Raw genomic sequence first — 6,669 nt, 5'->3', positions numbered from 1 at the left:
AAATAAATAAATAAATTTAAATGAAAATGACAGTCTGGGGCAAGGCTCCTGAGTTGCTGCATCTGCCCAGCTGCAGGTTCAGCTTTGTACCAGGAAGCCCAACGTTAACATAAATTCCCAGAAGTCTTTCCTGCATCAGAATCTGCAGTAACAGGTGTGAGCATTCTAGCAGCAGATTGATGATCATGTATTATACCGTACACAGGACCAAGAAAAATGTAACTGACGTCATGATAACAGGGAAGAAACACATCCTTACTAACAACAGGCCTTCACCATTGTTAGGGTGTGGTCTGAAAACACAGTGAATCCCATTGGCTAATTTCTATCAGAAAGAACAACTATATGCAGGATATAATCCTTTCCCTTGACAGACACTCTTGGTTAAAATAGAACACAAAACAGTCTCATGAGGGATGTCACCCCTGTGGCCAGTCGAGATTTACACTCTGCAGTTACCTTCCCCGGCGGTTCTTGCACCAGACACGGTATGGAAGGGACGCAGGCATTGATAACATGTGCCCTCACCTAACTCCTTAGGCCAAATCAGCCTCCTGCCTTTGGTACAGAGCTCTGGTATGTCAGTGGAATACTTGGTTCCACTGCTTAAGCAGATTCAAAGCTGCTTTTTGAAAAGAGATTTGACTCTTGAGTGCAGGCATCTGTGTGGCCCAGCCTGTGGGAGTGAGCATCCTTGTGTGGGCTGAAACGCATTCATTCCTCCAAAAGCTCCCTTGCTGAGTGTCAGCTGTGAAAACCGCCCAGAATGCATCTCTTTCATTTATAACCCTCAGCATAGGAAGCTAATCTAGTAGGCAGCATGGCATGATACAAAGAATGTAGATTTTAAGGGCAGATTTCTCATTCTGCTATTCTATGTGCCCCCCCCCCCAAATTACATCATCTTTTAAAGCTTCAGATTAGATAGTTACACAAATGTCTTGGCATAGCACAGATTAACAATCCACTCCTTTCATTCATTTTTCCTTTTCTTCTGAGTCACAGAGAACTACCATTTTTCTGAGCACTTACTGAGCCAACCTTTGTAGAAGCCACATGTGACCCTAACTCATGAGATGCTGTTATTATTTGTAGCCCCTGTCCCAGCCTGTTAGGGCTGCCATGACAAAATACCAGACACTAAAACCCTATTGAATTTGAAGCCCAAGCCCTCAAGTCTGTCCTATAGCATGGCTATGGTGAGGCAGAGCCTAACGGGAGAAACTGGAACATCAGAGGGACTAAAAATGATATTCGTTCCTTAGTTTATCACAGAATTCAACCATAAATTATTTCTAACTTACAAGTATTTGCTAAATAGAATAATGCCAGTATTCTATGAATTATTCCTACTTACCAGTGTTTGATGAATTATTCCCAATTTACCAGAATGTCAGTATTGTTGAAATATCTATTTTTCTCAATAAGACAGAAATCATTCCTAACTCTTCTATAACCCTCCAAAACTCGTAATAAAAAATACTTTTAGAAATCACAGGAAAGAACTGAAATTTGATTAGTACATTCTGCTGAGATTTTTTTTTCCTTTAACTTATGACTGTACACATGTGTTTTGTTTAAAATTCAGTATTTACTGTATAGCAGAACTGGGCAGCTCCAGAGAGGACCTCCTACTTTCCTTTTTTAATCTTTGAAAGGGTTAAAAAGACCAGATACAGAAGTTATACCTCCAAGATCATTATCAGCAACTGATCTGGACTCTCGTAGCTAAGAGAAATCCTCCAAGAGCGTATATGTTAAAAAATGTGTTGTCCTAGAATTTCACAAAAGGTGAGATGAAAAATCTAAAGGCCAAAGAAAGAGCAGCCCAGACAAGGTCAAGTCCTGCCTGGTTTGTGACTTACAGTTCCCTATTTCAAGCCAAACTGTAAAATGCTAACTGAGTAAAGATACATTTATTTTCAGCAAGACCCAGATTCCTTTCATTCTCACAACAGACCCTTTTCAGAGTTACTTCTCGTGAGACTTACTGGTATAGAAAATGATCCAAGGCTTGGTGCCCATGCTCAGTGGTTAGGGCGCTGCCACATACACCAGGTCTGGCAGGTTTGAACCCACCCTGGGCCTGCTAAACAACAATGACAACTATAATAACAAAAAATAGCCAGGCGTTGTGGCAGGCGCCTGTAGTCCCAGCTACATGGGAGGCTAAGGCAAGAGAATCGCTTAAGCCCAAGAGCTTGAGGTTGCTGTGAACTGTGATGCCATGGCACTCTACTGAGGGTGATATAATGAGACTCTATCTGAAAAAAAAAAAAAAAAGAAAGAAAAGAAAAAGAAAATGATCCAAATTGTTTGCTGTCTTTGCTTGGGCTGCCCAGTAAAACAGCATGGACCGTATGGCTTACACAATAGAAACTTCTTTTCTTACAGTTCTGGAGGCTGGAAGTCTGTGGTCAGGGTATCACAGGGTTGGGTTCAGATGAGGACTCTCTTCCTGGCTTGTAAATGGCCAGCACCTTTCCGTGTACTCGTGTGGCCTCTCCTGGCTGTGTGTGCACACAGGGAAACAGCAAGCTCTCTTGTATAAAGGCACGAATCCCATCCTGAGGGCCCCACACTCATGATCTCTTCTAAACCTAAGTATTTTCCAAAGGCCCCATCTCTAATAACCATCACATCTGGGATTAGGCTTCAATATATGTATTCTGGGGACATAATTCAGTCCATATCATTTCCAAAAGACGTCTTGGGATAAAATTTTTCAAATATGCTGAAATGTCTTCCTTGTGAAATAAAAACACCATAATGTATATCCATTCATTGAACTCTTAATTTTTCTTGTGGATGTGAGAGTAATTATGTGGTCAGTCAACTAGGAACAAAGGACAAGAGAGAGGATGGTCACTTAGGCCTTCGGTAGATGTTTATGGAGTGTCTACGATGTGCCAGAGACCACAGACAGAAATGAAGCCCTCAGGCTAGTGAGGGAGGCCAGGATTAGAAAATAAATAATTTCAATACAGCACAGAAAGGGCTGCAAATATGAGAAGCTCAGGACTCTGAGGGACTCCAGGGAACCAGAGTGGGGAAGGTGTCCTGGAAAGAGGTGATGCCTGTGCTGTAACGTCCCAGGGTCTGCTGACTCACACTCTCCATTCCTTTCAGCTGAGTTGATGAGTGCTGGCGTGGAAGCCAGGATGGAGCCTGAGAAGCTTGAGGATCAGATATCTCCCCAAGGGCTCTGGAGACTTATGAGACCTGGATGTCCATGACAGAATCCCAGCTGGAGCCTTCTCAGGCTCCACCCTGGCTTCCACACCGGCACTCATCAAGTCAGCATAAAACTTCCATTATGCAGGAGAAACACGTCACCAAGCTGCTCTCTTCAATCTTTCATGTTGTCACTGATCACCCTGCTATATTGGGGAATGGAGCCTTTAAAGCAGCGGTTCTCAAACTGTGGGTCACAACCCACAGGAACTGTATTAAAGGGCCGCAGCATTAGGAAGGTTGAGAATCACTGCTCTAAAGTGTTTCTGGAGGTTCCCTCAGTTGGTTGACATGTCTTGGCCCTCCTGTGGTATTAATACAAACCCCAGGGTGTCTGATTTTGTACTTTATAATCAACTGTAGTCATAGCAATGGTCACTTAGCTACCCTGGGCCTGATACAACAATGAAAACATTCTTCCACACTGTCAGCTTAGGGGGTCTACTAAAAGTTCAGGGATGTGTCCAGGGGACGCCATCTGTTATTCTCTAGTCTCTATAGTATTCAATATTCAAATATTATTTATTTTGTGTGCTATAAAAAAATTTAAGCACCCTTCATATAATAAATTATATTATCTATATACATTATTCTATTAATGTGATTATGAAACAAAACTGAAATATCAAACATAACAGGGAAAGATGAAAAGGTTTGGTTTTATTTATTAATAAAACTTTTTGTTCTCTAAAAATTATTATATACTTAGTGACGACAGTGTAATTATGCTGGGTTTTTTTTTTTTTTAAACCTTGGGACACTTTGTAAAATAGTGATCTGAAGGTCTGCCTCTAAATCTAACCTCCTATTCTATTTTTCCTTCATAGTACTTATCACGATCAGGAAGGATTTTGCTTTGTTCCTGCTCTGGCTCCAGCATACAGAAAGTGTCTGGCACAGAATGTGTTGAAGGGAAGTTTTCTTGTTGAACGTGATACCGTATCAGGGTGTGTTACTTTGCACCCCTTCCCTACTCCACAGTCAACAACCTCATGTTGGTAGTTTGTAACCAGCCACAAAAGGACTGTTTATACCACAAAAACCGGCAAAGATATAAATCAGGGCTTTACTTACTGTTCGCCTTTAAAAATTGTATCTAGATTTAAGAAAGGGATGAGCAAAGTATTAATAATGAAGATTAAACTTAAAGGTGTGTTATGTCTGACAGAGTAAATAGCACAAAAAAAAATTGAGCAAATAACATTCCAGTATTCAAAATTTAATTATCAATTCAGCAAAGAATTCAATCACATTTCCACCACCTAAAGTAATTACCGTATTTGGCATGTACAGTGCACACCCACTTTTTGGGGAAAAAAAAATCCTTTGTTTTAATTTTTTAATTCAAATTTTTTTGTTTACATTTAGATACTTTTTTTTGTATTAGTCATGTGTAAAGGACTTTTAGCTTTTTTTTTTGCAGTTTTTGGTTGGGGCCGGGTTTGAACCTGCCACCTCCGGTATATGGGGCCAGCGCCCTACTCCTTTGAGCCATAGGTGCTGCCCTTAGCATTTATTTTTTAACATGGACTAAGACTTTTAATGCATAGCATTTATAATAGATATGGAATTAGTACCACCCTTGTATAATGTGCATCCTTATTTTCTCTCAAATTATTTGGGCCATAAAATGCACATTATACACAGAAAAATATGGGATTAGTTTTATGTTCATTAACTGCCTCTATCATATAAAGTTCCGATTAGATAAGGTCCACTAGACCAATGAATTGTCTACCTGTTCACCAGTATAGCCTCTGCATTTAGTATAGTAGCAGAGAGCCTGGTACACAGTAGGCACTTGATAAATCATTGATTGAGCAATTATTGATAGATCAGTGTTCTCAAAATAGGTTCTCTGGATTAGCAACATGAGCATCACCTAGGAACTTGTTAGCAATGCGCTCTCAGACTCCACCTCTGACCTATTCAATCAGTGGTTTGAAAATCCTTCCAAGTTATTCCAGTGCAGGCTAAAAACCTAAGAACCACTATGAGCTGTGAAGCCACAGCACTCTACCAAGGGCAAGAAAGGGAGACTCTGTCTCTAAAAAAAAAAAAAAAAAAAAAAAAAGTTGCGCTTAAGAATGTATTTCTGTAGCACACCTAAATCCTAAATTCTGCTGAACATTTAGAGGGAGTACAAATGGTGATGAGTCTGGGTAGAGGATAAGACTACAGGAGAAGGAGGGTTTGGCAAGGAGGTTCTGAGCTTCTGCTCAGCCTGGTTGAGCATTTTCAAGTTCAAGAATAGAAATGGGTTCAAATGTGGATGTATGGGTTTGAGATGGAGAAGCCTGGGTCAATGTATTCATGTCAGGAGGGAGAATTAAGCTGGGAGAAGTGGCAGAGAGAATGGGATGAGGAAAAAACAGAGGGGTTGAAAATCAGTGAAGAGTAAGATGGTAGGACAGGGACAGGGAGTGAAACCAGGTTTCCCAGAAGCAAAGGGCTACCCTGGACACTAGCCAGGCACCACAAACATGCCTAAAACGCTAAAACGGTCTGTGTGGAACATCTCCCAGGAGGAAAGACAAACCAATCTGGTAACCTAATGTAAAACGCTATAAAACCTGACCATTCTAGCCTCTACTAAACTTAAAACTTGCATCAAACACAACAGAGATTTCAGCCACATTAAGGGAGGAGCTGCAGCGGCTGCCGCATTCTCTCATGTAGCATGTGGTATAGTAAGCGGTTATGCCGGGATCTGCTCAATACGGTGCTAAGGCTGGGTGTGGTGGCTCATGCCTCTAATCCTAATTAAGGTGGGTGGACTGCTCGAGCTCAGGAGTTTAAGACCAGGCTGAGCAAGAGCAAGACACCCATCTCTAAAAATTGCCAGGAAAAAAATAAATAAATAAAAAATATTCAGTATGGGAGTGAGGATCATGTGGGCCAATTTCAAGCACAGCACTCTGCTCTTGGTGGTATTTCTCATTATCAGCGGGATTACACAGGGCCTTTCTCTCCAGGGAATGCTCAGTACCAACAACAGGCTTCTAGCCACCACTGCCAGCAGCAGCAGCAGCAAATACAGCAGTTGAGACAACAGCTTTACCAATCCCATCAGTCTCTACCACAAGCTGCAGGGCAGCCAGCGTCCAGCTAGTCCCATCTCCAGCCAATGCAGCGGCCCTCAACTCTTCCACCCTCTGCTGGTTACCAGTTAAGAGTGGGTCAGTTTGGCCAGCACTACCAGTCTTCTGCTTCCTCCTCTTCCTCCTTCCCTTCACCGCAGCGTTTTAGTCAGTCTGGACAGAGCTATGATGGCAGTTACAGTGTCAATGCTGGATCTCAGTATGAAGAACATAAAGTGGGTTCTAACGCACAGGCATGGCACACAGTCGAATTACAGCTATCAGCCTCAATCCATGAAGAATTTTGAACAGGCAAAGATTCCACAAGGGACCCAGCAGGGGCGGCGGCGGCGGC

At 42.0% G+C, this 6,669-nt stretch overlaps 1 protein-coding gene, 1 non-coding gene and 1 pseudogene across 2 annotated transcripts in view; 2 read left to right on the top strand and 1 right to left on the bottom strand.

Annotated features, from left to right (window-relative positions):
* The window catches only part of ARNTL2 (aryl hydrocarbon receptor nuclear translocator like 2), a 93,001-nt gene that overhangs the window by 20,416 nt on the left and 65,916 nt on the right, over window positions 1–6,669 (bottom strand). The window lies entirely within an intron of this gene.
* LOC111726231 lies at window positions 30–207 on the top strand. The gene has a single exon (XR_002774057.1).
* LOC111726207 overlaps window positions 5,718–6,669 on the top strand; it is a 5,925-nt pseudogene continuing 4,973 nt past the window's right edge.

The sequence above is a fragment of the Otolemur garnettii genome, unplaced genomic scaffold, assembly GCF_000181295.1.
Source record: "Otolemur garnettii isolate 467f Iridium unplaced genomic scaffold, OtoGar3 scaffold00057, whole genome shotgun sequence".
In the NCBI taxonomy this organism is placed as follows: Eukaryota; Metazoa; Chordata; class Mammalia; order Primates; family Galagidae; genus Otolemur; species Otolemur garnettii.
This window is presented reverse-complemented; position numbering and strand designations above follow the sequence as displayed.